The sequence below is a fragment of the Saccopteryx leptura genome, chromosome 3 (assembly GCF_036850995.1).
Source record: "Saccopteryx leptura isolate mSacLep1 chromosome 3, mSacLep1_pri_phased_curated, whole genome shotgun sequence".
Taxonomy (NCBI): Eukaryota; Metazoa; Chordata; class Mammalia; order Chiroptera; family Emballonuridae; genus Saccopteryx; species Saccopteryx leptura.
In genome coordinates, this window is record NC_089505.1 from 82,489,472 (window position 1) to 82,503,495 (window position 14,024).

Genomic DNA, 14,024 nt, shown 5'->3' on the forward strand with positions numbered 1-14,024 from the left:
GTCATATATCCTGACCTGGCAGTGGCGCAGTGCATGGAGCATTGGACTGGGATGCGGAAGACCCAGGTTTGAAACCCCGAGATCACCAGCTTGAGCAAGGGTCGCTAGTTTGAGCGTGGGATCATAGACATGACCCCATGGTTGCTGGCTTGAAGCACAAGGTCACTGGCTTGAGCAAGGGGTCATTGGCTCAACTGGAGCCTCCTGGTCAAGGCACATAAGAAAAAGCAATCACCGAACAATGAAGGAGTTGCAACGAATAATTGATGCTTCTCATCTCTCTCCCTTTCTGTCTATCTGTCCCTCTCTGTCTCTGTCAAAGATAAATAAACAACTGGTGAATACATATATACATGGAACAATAAATTGATGTTTCTCTATGTTTCTTTATTTTTCTTTCTCTAGAATTATTTTTAGCTTTTATTGAATTTTAGAAAGATAAGAGAGAAAGAGAAAGGGAGTAGAAGCTGGAAGCATCAACTTGTAGTAGCTGCTTCCTGTATGTGCCTTGACAGGGCAAGCCCAGGGTTTCTAACTGGTGACATCGGCATTCCAGGTTGATGTTTTATCCACAGAGCCACTACAAGTCAGGCTCTTTCTCTAAAATTAATAAATTTTTAAAAGTTTCAGATATGTAAGTATGTAAACTTTTCCTAATGCATTTTTTTTTAAAGCGAGGGAGAGACGGTGAGAAAGGGACAGACAGGGATGGAGAGGCAGGAAGGGAGAGAGATGAGAAGCATCAATTCTTTGTTGTCACACCTTAGTAATTCACTGATTGCTTTCTTATATGTGCCTTGACCGGAGCGCTCTATCCAAGCTAGTGAGCCCTTGCTCAAGCAAGTGACCTTGGGCTCAAGCCAGCAACCTTGGGCTTCAAGCCAGCAACTTTTGAGCTCAAGCCAGCAACCCCGTGCTCAAGCTGGTGAGTCCACGTTCAAGCTGTCAACCTTGGGGTTTGGTCCTCACCATCCCAGGCTGATGCTCTACCCACTGTGCCACCACCTGGTCAGGCCACAATCCTTTTGATGTATCTATTATTATCCTGGATTATGGTGGGAGTGAGACTAGTTATAGATGTGGTTAGATTTGAGGGGAATTGGCCTTTTGTGTGTGTGTGTGTGTGTGTGTGTGTGTGTGTGTGTGTGTGGTGTTGACTGCCCATAAAAAACATGATGTTATCATAGGAAGGCTAGTCTCCCCAGACACCTAGAAGGAGAGACTGAGTCACTTAAGAATTTTCTTCTGCATTCAATGGGACAGTCCTATTCAAAGATTCTGAGTTTTGCTTTACAAATCAATAACCTAAGTTAGTCATAAGATATATTGTGGTACTGTTTTAAAGTCTTACTGTAATCCAACAAGACACTGACTTACTGTTTTGATTTTCAGCACTATAAGCACTGTAAACTAAGGAAATCAAAGCTTCTTTTAGGGCTACCATGAAACTTTCTGTTTTTCATACTGGGGCTTGAAATGACCATTTTCTCTTTGTAAGCAATAACATGAACTCGAAAGACTCCTTCCCCTACCACAGTCTGTAGTCACTCTCAATTCCTTAATACTCAGTGCAGCACTTCCTTGTTCTCAAGGTGTGCTACACTTGCCAATCCATTATTATCAGACTCAGATAACAGACTAATTATGCTACTGTTGTGTGCCATGAGTCACTAGCATTCATTTCCCATTGGCTAGATGTTTAGGAGTTCATTCAACCCCAAGGTATACCCAAACCATTCTCCAATTGTCATCCTTATGGGTTTACTTATTTGGACTACCGAGTGAACCAATTCATTATCAGAGTTCAATCAGAATAAAGAAATTTTATAGCCATTTGTAGAGAAAGCTTAATATTTAATAACTAAAACATTGGAATGTTTCGGAATTACTAGTTATAATAAAGAAAACTCTAAAATCAGTGGGATACCCTCTATCTTTATATGTATATAATAAAAATTATTAAGGACTGTAATACAGAGTAGTAAAAAAAATTGTGATTATCTGACTGAAGACCTGGCTGACAGCTCAGTTAGATAGAGCATCGTTGTGATGCACAGAGGTTGCCCAGTTTGATCCCCAGTCGGGGCACAGACAGGAATAAATTGTTGTTTCTGTCTCTCTCCCTTCCTCTCTCTCTCTGAAATCAATCAATTAAAAAAAAATTAAGAGCCTGATCTGTGGTGGCGCAGTGGATAAAGCGTTGATCTGGATTGCTGAGGTTGCCGGTTCAAAACCCTGGGCCTGCCTGGTCAAGGCACGTATGGGAGTTAATGCTTCCTGCTCCTTCTCCTGTTCTCTCTATCTCTTTCCTCTCTCTCTCTCTCTCTTTCTCTCTCCAATAAAAATGGATAAATAAAATCTTAAAAAAAAAAAGAAGTCACAATACCAAGATTGGATTCAGCCTAAATCAGACCTCAGTGTCTCCTGATATAAATGAGCTGAGCTCTAAGTCCTTTCCCCATCCACTGATGTTTCCTCAGAGCTACTTCTACCACTGTCTTTGAATAAGTACATAATCACTATTAATAGCTCTTTGTAAATTGTGTTTTACCACTTGTTTTCTGACATATCAATTGCCCACGCCCATGAGTCCCAGCCATCACCAAAGAAATGATCATTCCTTTCCTCCAAAACCAGAGGAGTCACTATCCCATCCCCAAACAAAATTTGATAAGTTGCCCTGGCCGGTTGGCTCAGCGGTAGAGTGGCGGCCTAGCGTGCGGAGGACCCGGGTTCAATTCCCGGCCAGGGCACACAGGAGAAGCGCCCATTTGCTTCTCCACCCCTCCGCCGGGCTTTCCTCTCTGTCTCTCTCTTCCCCTCCCGCAGCCAAGGTTTCATTGGAGCAAAGATGGCCCGGGCGCTGGGGATGGCTCTGTGGCCTCTGCCCCAGGCGCTGGAGTGGCTCTGGTCGCAACATGGCGACGCCCAGGATGGGCACAGCATTGCCCCATGGTGGGCGTGCCGGGTGGATCCCGGTCGGGCGCATGCGGGAGTCTGTCTGACTGTCTCTCCCTGTTTCCAGCTTCAGAAAAATGAAAAAAAAAAATTGATAAGTTGCTCTCCGTTTGAGAAATATGTCAGATTCTCAAACCGCTGAATGTACCTTAGAATATTGAGTAGAAAATGCTAAATGGGTAAACTGTTTTTCTGTAGATTGAACACCGTCAGTGACGATACAGGTAGCAGTATTGTTTTGTGGGAACCAGAAGCAGAGAATCTCTCCTGACCCTCCTTGGGGGAACCCAGATCCCTCGTTATCTTGTCTTCTAAGCCATAGTACAGACTGAACGGGATGAGTTACCAAGTCCACTAATGTTTCTGACTCCATGCATTTGAACTGGCAGAAATGCTTAACTCATTCCAGCTAAGGGTGGATGCATTTTGTGTCCGAATGAGAATATATGTCCATTTGGATTTTTTTTTAATTAAAAAAAAAATTTTTTTTATTTGTTCATTTTAGAGAGGAGAGGGAGAGAGAGAGAGAGAGAGAGAAGAGGGGAGGAGCTGGAAGCATCAACTCCCATATGTGCCTTGACTAGGCACAGTCAGATAATTGTGATTATCTGACTGAAGACCTGGCTGACAGCTCAGTTAGATAGAGCATCGTTGTGATGCACAGAGGTTGCAATACTGCTACCTGTATCGAAAGCCCAGGGTTTCGAACCGGCAACCTCAGCATTTCCAGGTCGACGCTTTATCCACTGCGCCACCACAGGTCAGGCCCATTTGGATTTTTAATCTTTGGGAATACCTGAAATCATACTTTTCCCCCTCGGGGAGGAACAATCTGAGCTTCACGAGTTTCAAATAATGTCTCCAAAAATAAAAGAAAATAATGTCGCCAAACTTGTGATGGGTTGCAGACAACACTCCCCAGAAACCTGAGAACCGCCCCAAGCTCGTCAATTTCTCACTGCCACTGGGGGACGCCACAACACTTCATTCTCCAAGGTCCATGACTAAGACAAAGCTAAGTGAGCGGCTGCAGGAACTACATTACCCAGAGGGCAATGCGTCCCACTTGACAAATTCGAGCCAATGAAAGCCCACAACAGGCGTATTTCCCGGCGTTCTCCTCCTCGCGGTCATTTTGACCTCTTGGATCCCTCAGGTCTGTTCACTAGTTAGATCTTCCAAATCGCGCGATTTTAACCCAGCAGGTGCCAGCTCGTGGGTGATACACGGCGTGACGGGCATGGGAGAGGATGACAGGCTCCAAAGCCTCTGTGTAAAGACATGGAGGGGGCCCTTTTCCCTGACCAACAGTGACTTATACCGGCTATTTTCTAAGTATGGCAAAGTTGTCAAGGTTACCATAATGAAAGATAAAGATACCAGGAAGAGTAAAGGTGTTGCATTTATTTTATTTTTGGATAAAGACTCTGCACAAAACTGTACCAAGGCAATAAACAACAAACAGGAAAGTGGACACTTAAGTTATGCCTGTCCTAAAAATATGCTTGGAGAACGTGAACCTCCAAAGAAGAAAGAAAAAGAAAAAACAAAATTCCTGAACCAGAAGAAGAAGTAGAAGAAAGTGAAGATGAAGGGGAAGATCCTGCTCTTGACAGCCTCAGGCCATTGCTTTTCAGCAAGCCAAAATTGAAGAAGAGCAAAAAAAAATGGAAACCCAGTTCAGGGGATTCCTCAATGTCGGATGATTCAAGACGCCCAAGGATAAAGAAAAGCACATATTTCAGTGATGAAGAACTTAGTGACTAAAATTATATTTATTGCCCTGGCCGGTTGGCTCAGTGGTAGAGCGTCGGCCTGGCATGCAAGGGGTCCCGGGTTCGATTCCCGGCCAGGGCACACAGGAGAAGCGCCCATCTGCTTCTCCACCCCTCCCCCTCGCCTTCCTCTCTGTCTCTCTCTTCCCCTCCCGCAGCGAGGCTCCATTGGAGCAAAGATGGCCCGGGCGCTGGGGATGGCTCCTTGGCCTCTGCCCCAGGCGCTAGAGTGGCTCTGGTCTGGCAGAGCATCGCCCCATGGTGGGCAGAGCGTCGCCCCCTGGTGGGCGTGCCGGGTGGATCCCGGTCGGGTGCATGCGGGAGTCTGTCTGTCTCTCCCTGTTTCCAGCTTTGGAAAAATACAAATAAATATATATATATATATATATATATATATATATATATATATATATATATTTATTATATAAATATCATTTAAAATTTTGTTTTAATCTTAGAGTACCAACTTCAGTTGGGACTAAAAATTACTTTTAGTATTTGAGCATAAGAATACCACATAATTTTTTACTATAAAATAGGATATTAAAAAGAAATTTTAAAGTAAAATATCTTGCCTTAGCAGGATATTAAAAATAAAGATTTGCTGCCCTGGCCGGTTGGCTCAGTTGGTTAGAGCATCATTCCAAGGTTGCAGGTTCGATCCCAGTCGGGGCGCATGCAGGAGTCAGCCAATGAAGGCATGGAAAGGTGGAAAAACGGATCAATGTCTCTCTCTTTCTCTTTCTCTCCCTTCCTCTCTGATATCAATAAAAATAAAATTTTAAAATAAAGATTGGCTCATAGCTATTAATCTTGGAAACAATTTATTTAAATAAAAAAGAAAATAGTAAAAAAAAAACAAACCCATAGAGGGGTGACCCTGGTCAGTTGGCGCAGCTGTAGAGCATCGGCCCGGTGTGTGGAAATCCCGAGTTCAATCCCTGGTCAGGGTACACAGGAGAAGCACCCATCTGCTTCTCCACCCTTCCCCCTCTCCTCTCTCTCTCTCTCTTCTCCTGCCGCAGCCAAGGTTCCATTGGAGCAAGATTGGCCCGGGCACTGAGGATGGCTCCATGGCCTCCATCAGGTGTTGGCAAGAGCTGGTTTACTGAGCAACGCTCCAGATGGGCGGTGCATAGCCCCTTGGTGGGCATGCTGGGTTGATCGCTCAGCTGGGAAATACAGGCCATGTTTTGTGTCGAAAGGCAATGGAAAAGGTGACGGCCCAGGGGCCATTGAAGCATTGTGGACATAACAGAGACATTGTCTGAGGTCGGGATCTGAAGTTTTCCAAAAACTGCTCAAACGAAGAACAATGATAGAAGAGAGATGATAGTCGTTAGGTACAGGAAGGTGACGTTCTGTCAAAAAAAAAAAAAAAAAATGGCAAGATCCACACAAAGGTTTGAGACCATGAGGTAAGGCGGTCATATCGAGGTCACATGAACCCAGGCCTGAGCCCATGGACCCTGGTGGTGGTTGCCAGGCTCTCAACAGATCCTTCTTTTTCCACAAATTTCCTGCAACTGCAGAATCGCTTAGGGGTAACTGGTTTGTGGAGCATATTTCAGGGCCTCCCACTTTTATGGCCTGGGACTGTTGTGCCACTCATCCAAGTACTTGTGTAGGGCTCATCTTGAAATCTCAGACTGGGGTTATATGAAGTGGTTCCTATATTTGGCTACCGGTGGAATAGGATCTGGGAGGTTCTCCCAGGCCTAGCTACCAGAATGTGCAACTGTTTGGTGCAGAGGCTGAGCTTGTCCTGGGACATGCAGGTATCCTTTTTTTTTCTTATGCGAACTGGGAACAATGAACAGGAGTCAGATCTAGAGCAGCTCTGTGACAAGTTGGGTGTCAGTTTTGCAGGTGATGGAAGGAATGGGGTTTTTTGTTTTGTTTTGTTTTGAGAGAGGCAGGGAAGGAGTGACAGGAACTTCGAGCTGCTCCTGCATGTGCCCTGACCAGGGATCAAACTAGCAACTTCCTTGCTCCGGGATGATGCTCCAAGCAAGTGAACTATCCAGCCAGGTATAATTTCTTTTGATTTATTGTTTCAGAGAGAGGGAGAGAGAGAGGAGGGGGAAGGGAAACACTCATTTTTTTTGTTTTGTTTGTTTGTTTTACAGAGACAGAGAGTGAGTCAGAGAGAGGGACAGACAGACAGGAACGGAGAGAGATGTGAAGCATCAATCATTAGTTTTTCATTGATTGCTTTCTCATATGTGCCCTGACCGCGGGCCTTCAGCAGACCGAGTAGCCTCTCGCTGGGGCCAGCAACCTTGGGCTCAAGCTGGTGGGCTTTTTTTTTTTTTTTTTTTTCTGCTCAAACCAGATGAGCCCGTGCTCAAGCCGGCGACCTCGGGGTCTCGAACCTGGGTCCTCTGCATCCCAGTCCGACGCTCTATGCACTGCGCCACCGCCTGGTCAGGCAAACACTCATTTTTTATTCCACTCAGTCAAGTATTCATTGGCTGCTTCCCGTGTGTGCCCTGACTGGAGATCGAACCCACAACCTTGTTGTTTCAGGACGATGCTTTTAATTAACTGAGCCGACCTGCCAGGGCCAAGGAATGGGAGTTTGGGAGCAGTAGAGGCAGGTGATCTGGCCCAGTTCTCATTAGAATCTCTGTGGCTGCAGCACGTCAAACAGTGTCAGTGTGAGGGAGGTGGTAGAAAGACCAGAGAGGAGGCTGCTGTGATGATCTCTGTGAGTGTGATGGTAATTGGACTAGGATGGTGGCTGTAGAGGTGGGAAAAGCAGCTGGATTCTAGGTTGGTGTTTGTTTTTTGTTTGTTTGTTTGTTTTTGTTTGTTTGTTTTTTTTCATTTTTCTGAAGCTGGAAACAGGGAGAGACAGTCAGACAGACTCCCGCATGCGCCCGACCGGGATCCACCCGGCACGCCCACCATGGGGCAACGCTCTGCCCACCAGGGGGCGATGCTCTGCCCATCCTGGGCGTCGCCATGTTGCGACCAGAGCCACTCTGGCACCTGAGGCAGAGGCCACAGAGCCATCCCCAGTGCCCGGGCCATCTTTGCTCCAATGGAGCCTTGGCTGCGGGAGGGGAAGAGAGAGACAGAGAGGAAAGCGTGGCGGAGGGGTGGAGAAGCAAATGGGCGCTTCTCCTGTGTGCCCTGGCTGGGAATCAAACCCGGGTCCTCCGCACGCTAGGCCGACGCTCTACCGCTGAGCCAACCGGCCAGGGCTAGGTTGGTGTTTTAAGTGTAGCCACTTGTGTTTTCTAATTTTGACGCTGAGAGAGAGAGGTCAGAGGGATGAGTTGAAGGTTTGGTTTCAACGGAGATGGAGAAGGCCACAGTAGTAAGAGTAATTCTCATTGGGGATATCAGTTTTTTTGGGGGGTGGGAGCTTTTAAGGGTATGGGATGTTTTGGAGAGCAGTAACACTGGCATCTGGAACTCTTGAGGAGTTCAGGATGAAGACGCCTTTAAAGGGTAGTGGAGAGGCTATGGACCAAGGAGGAGCTATAGATTACTTTGATATGAGGAATCCTGGTTAGGATGATCAAGGTAGTAGTAGTCCGGGAAGAAGAAGGTACGCTTGAGAACTGGATGCCCTGATATCTCAGGCATGTAGTTGTGAGCTGTGTTTGTCACACGCAGCTTAGGTACAGAAGTGGTCGTGTAGATGGTGGTGAAGGGTATGATTTTGTACGTGGCCACAACTTCCATGGAATGAGTGGGCATCACATGAATAGGTGGCCGAAGAGTAATTAACAGAAGATGAGATGGGGCCTCATGCATGTTCACTGCTCTAAAGACTCACCAGGATTTTGGGGTGGCCTGGGGTGTTGCAGTCAGGCTGGAGGATTAGTGTAGGGGCATAAGTGATCTTCGGGGAAACTCAGTAGTCCTGGGGAAAGAGCACCGCTTGGGCTGGAATTGGAGTGATGAAATGATTCTTGGCAGGTGAGGTTGAATCGAGGAATGTAGGGAGGGAGACCTTTGCAGAAGGACTCAAGACTGCCTATGTTCGTAGGGACCATCAGAGTCGGGGTAATACTTGATGATGCTTGAATTTGCCAATGATACTTGGGACCACATAGGCTGAGTCATGAGTAGAGGGGCTGTGGAGACGATTATGGTACAAGGCAAAAAGAGGCTGGGGCTGTAGAAGTACCGTCGCGAGAGAGAGTTATGGTAGGAAGAGTAATGTGCACTTGGACAGGGAATATGTATGAATCATGGAACCAGGGCCCTGGCTTTGATATAATAGAGATTGAATGTTGAGCTTATGTCTGGTAGTGTCAAAGAAACAACATTGGCAGCGGTAGATCATCGGCCCGGTGTGTGGAAGTCCTGGGTTCGATTCCCTGTCAGGGCACACAGGAGAAGCGCCCATCTGCTTCTCCACCCTTCCCCCTCTCCTGTCTCTCTATCTCTTCCCCTGCTGCAGCCAAGGCTCCATGGGAGCAAAGTTGTCCAGGCGCTGAGGACAGCTCTGTGGCCTCTGCCTCAGGTGCTAGAATGGCTCTGGTTGCAGCAGAGCAACAGCCCAGGTGCCAGATGGGCAGAGCATCGCTCCCTGGTGGGCATGCTGGGTGGATCCTGGTCGGATGAATGTGGGAGTCTGTCTGTCTGCCCCCCCCCCACACCTGCTTCTCACTTTGGAAAAATACAAACAAAAAAAGAAACATTGGAAGCCTCAGGGGAATTGCCTGAGAAAAGGAGGTGTTCTGGTCCTACATGCCAAGTGCAGAATTTACATGCCATTTACCTGCCCACCTGTCTATGTTGAGGAGTAATACAGTGATCAATAAGACCAGGGTCAAATCACTCATACCCTCTCTGTGACCACCTTCTCTCCCTAAACATATGTTTCTAACACCCATCTCATTGACTAGAGACAATAATTGGGTACATGCCAGGCCCAGAGCTCAGGTATCATGTATCTCCCCATCCGCTATTACTGAGGTGGGAAAACAGTATCCATGGGACTATAATGAGAGAGTTACTCCAGTGACACCAAGGCCTGGTATATTCTCTGATGTGGGAAATCAAGTGAATTATTAGATGTGGAAGGGGTGAGTGGGGGTTTTGGTGAACTTGCAATCTCAGAGAGAACCTGATCATGGAATGAACTGTCCCCATTGTGACAGGATATGAACTTTGAGGATATGTCCATTGCCTTCTCCCAGGAGTGGAGGCTCCTTGATGAGACTCAGAGACTTCTGTACTCTGATGTGATGCTGGAGATCTTTGCATTTGTGGCATCTGTGGGTAAGACCTTCCCATCTCCTCTTGAGTTTTTTTTTTTTTAATTCCTTTTTTTTTTGCATCTTTCTGAAGCTGGAAACCGGGAGGCAGTCAGACAGACTCCCACATGCGCCCAACCAGGATCCACCCGGCATGCCCACCAGGGGGCAATGCTCTGCCCCTCTGAGGCGTCGCTCTGTTGCATCCAGACCCATTCTAGCACCTGAGGCAGAGGCCACAGAGCCATCCTCAGCACCCGGGCCATCTTTGCTCCAATGGAGCCTCAGCTGCGGGAGGGGAAGAGAGAGACAGAGAGGAAGGAGAGGGGGAGGGGTGGAGAAGCAGATGGGCGCTTCTCCTGTGTGCCTGGCTGGGAATCGAACCCGGGACTCCTGCACGCCAGGCCAACGCTCTACCACTGAGCCAACCAGCCAGGGCCTCTCCTCTTTTTTTTCTTTTTTTTCTTTTTTTAGCTTAGTTTTTTTTTGTTGTTGTTGTTTTTTGTTTTTTGTTTTTTTTTATTTATTTATTCATTTTTTAGAGAGGAGAGGGAGAGACAGAGAGAGAGAGAGAGAGAGAGAGAGGAGAGACAGAGAGAGAGAAGGGGGGAGGAGCTGGAAGCATCAACTCCCATATGTGCCTTGACCAGGCAAGCCCAGGGTTTCGAACCGGCTACCTCAGCATTTCCAGGTTGACGCTTTATCCACTGCGCCACCACAGGTCAGGCGAGGGCCTCTCCTCTTGAGTTTTTTTTTTTTAACTTAGCATTAGCAACATCATTTTAAATTTATTTATTTATTCATTTTAGAGAGGAGAGGGAGAGACAGAGAGAGAGAGAGGAGAGAAGGAGCTGGAAGCATCAACTCCCATATGTGCCTTGACCGGGCAAGCCCAGGGTTTCGAACCGGCAACCTCAGCATTTCCAGGTCGACGCTTTATCCACTGCGCCACCACAGGTCAGGCTCCTCTTGAGTTTTGAGGTGATGTCCTGCCTTTCTCTTTTTTCCAGAACTAGCATATGCTCTGTAACAGCCAAACTGTGGCATCTGCTCATTTCACTTTCTTATTTATTTATTTATTTATTTATTCCTTTTTAGAGGGGAGAGAGACATAAAGAGACAGAGAAAGTGGGGGAGGAGCAGGAAGAATCAACTCCCATCTGTGCCTGACCAGACAAGCCCAGGGTTTCAACTGGTGACCTCAGTGTTCTAGGTTGATGCTTTACGCCATTGCGCCACCACAGGTCAGGCTCATTTCACTTTCTTGTCATATGTGTTGTGGCTAGTCAGTGTTGAGTTGTGTGCTGTGTCCCAAATCACAGACTCTTTAAGCATCTCTAATACTTTGGTGTCAAAAACTGTAGGAACTGGCCTGACCTGTGGTGGCACAGTGGTTAAAGCGTCGACCTGGGACGCTGAGGTTGCCGGTTCAAAACTCTGGGCTTCCCTGGTCAAGGCACATATGGGAGTTGATGCTTCCTGCTGCTCTCCCATCCCCTCTCTCTGTCCCCTCTCTCTAAATGAATAAATAAAATAATTAATTAAAAAAATTTATAAAAAAAACTGTAGGAACTGTCTAGGAGTGACAAGCTTTTCAGGCAATTAAATGGACCCCACCTTGCTTGCCCTCTTTCTGACAGTGTGACTATGTCTAGACACATGGCCTACCATGTGCCCCTTTCTGTAGCTAATGGTTCTCTGAGACTGCCCGTGCTAGGCCATGGTCATTACTTACATGAACTGTGGGGTGTCTTTATAAGACCCTCCTTCAGTTGCTTGTAATTTTTTTTGTTTTTTGTATCTTTCTGAAGTGAGAAGCGGGGAGACAGAGAGACAGACTCCTGCATGTGCCCGACTGGGATCCACTTGGCATGCCCATCTGGGGTGTTGCTCCATTGCAACCAGAGCCATTTTAGCACCTGAGGTGGAGACCATGGAGCTGTCCTCAGCGCCTGGGCCAACTTTGCTCCCATGGAGCCCTGGATGTGGGAGGGGAAGAGAAAGAGAGAGAGAGGAAGGAGAGGGGGAAGGGTGGAAAAGCAGATGGGCACTTCTCCTGTGTGCCCTGGTTGGGAATCAAACCCAGGACTTCCACATGCCGGGCCGATGCTCTACCGCTGAGCTAGCCAACCAGGGCAGTTGTTTGTAATTTTTTCTTCCCTGTATACTATTGTGTGCCAAGTTGCTTTGGGTCAGTGCTGGCCCAAAGTAAAGACAACTCTGGTGTCTTTCATTAAGACTGAGATCTTTTAGGTTCTGTGTAGTTTTACAATAGAAAGTGCAAGAAGAGCCTGGGATTTTTCACAGGGTTGACATGGCAGCATGGTGTCAGAGAGGGCCTGGCCTTAAGTGACAATTAGGGAAGGGCATGGCATATGGCCTGTGTTCAGATAATACCTAGAACCTGCCCTGTGTTTAATAGTTTTTTGATGCTATTGCCACTGGCAGAACCTCAGTTCTACCTCTTCTGTACCATTTTTGACACTTTGCTTACTTGTGTTTTTCTTTTTTTTTTTTCTTTCTTTCTTTTTTTTTTTTTTTTTGTACTTTTCTGAAGCTGGAAACGGGGAGAGACAGTCAGACAGACTCCCGCATGCGCCCGACCAGGATCCACCCGGCACGCCCACCAGGGGCGACGCTCTGCCCACCAGGGGGCGATGCTCTGCCCCTCCGGGGTGTCGCTCTGCTGCGACCAGAGCCACTCTAGCGCCTGGGGCAGAGGCCAAGGAGCCATCCCCAGTGCCCGGGCCATCTTTTGCTCCAATGGAGCCTTGGCTGCGGGAGGGGAAGAGAGAGACAGAGAGGAAGGAGAGGGGGTGGGGGTGGAGAAGCAAATGGGCGCTTCTCCTATGTGCCCTGGCCGGGAATCAAACCCGGGTCCCCCGCACGCCAGGCCAACGCTCTACCGCTGAGCCAACCGGCCAGGGCCTTTTCTTTTCTTTTTTTAATGAGTGAATGAGAGAGAGAAAGAGAGAGAGAGACAGGGACAGAGAGACAGGAAGGGAGAGATGAGAGGCATCAGCTTGTTGTTGCAGCACCTTAGTTGTTCATTGATTGCTTTCTCCTATGTGCCTTGACAAGGGGGCTCTAGCTGAACTAGTGACCCCCTTGCTCAAGCCAGTGACCTTGGGCTTCAAGCTAGTGACGTTTGGGCTCAAGCCAGCGACCATGGGGTCATGCCTATGACCCTGCGTTCAAGCCTAATGAGCCCACGCTCAAGTCGGGCACCTCAGGGTTTCAAACCTGGGTCCTCAGGATCCCAGGTCAACACTCTATCCACTGTACCACTGCCTGGTCAGGCTGCTTACTTGTCATTTTATTTTATTTTTTATTATTATTTTTTAATTTATTTTTATTATTTTTTTTTTTACAGAGACAGAGAGAGAGAGTCAGAGAGAGGGATAGATAGGGACAGACAGACAGGAATGGAGAGAGATGAGAAGGATCAATCATCATTTTCTCGTTGCGACACCTCAGTTGTTCATTGATTGCTTTCCAATATGTGCCTTGACCGCGGGCCTTCAGCAGACTGAGTAACCCCTTGCTCGATCCAGCGACCTTGGGTCCAAGCTGGTGAGTTTTTGCTCAAACCAGATGAACCCATGCTCAAGTTGGCGACCTCGGGGTCTCGAACCTGGGTCCTCCACATCCCAGTCCGACGCTCAATCCACTGCGCCACCGCCTGGTCAGGCTTACTTGTCATTTTATCTGACTTCCTGGCTTCTGGCTACCTTCACTGTTGTGACCTTCGTGAATCTCTTGTTTGTCAGCACAGCTCCCTGGGCAGTATTCTCCAACATCAACCTGTCCATGTGCTATGAGATGAGCAGAGATTTTTTTTTTTTTTTTTGTATTTTTCTGAAGCTAGAAACGGGGAGAGACAGTCAGACAGACTCCCGCATGCGCCCGACTGGGATCCACCCGGCACACCCACCAGGGGGCGACGCTCTGCCCACCAGGGGGCGATGCTCTGCCCCTCCGGGGTGTCGCTCCGTCGTGACCAGAGCCACTCCAGCGCCTGGGGCAGAAGCCAAGGGGCCATTCCCAGCGCCCGGGCCATCTTTGCTCCAAT

The 14,024-nt window shown here is 47.7% G+C and overlaps 1 pseudogene; it reads left to right on the forward strand.

Annotated features, from left to right (window-relative positions):
• Positions 1 to 4,198: 4,198 nt before the first annotated feature.
• LOC136398255 (zinc finger CCHC-type and RNA-binding motif-containing protein 1 pseudogene) lies at positions 4,199 to 4,725 on the forward strand (annotated as a pseudogene).
• Positions 4,726 to 14,024: the final 9,299 nt, after the last annotated feature.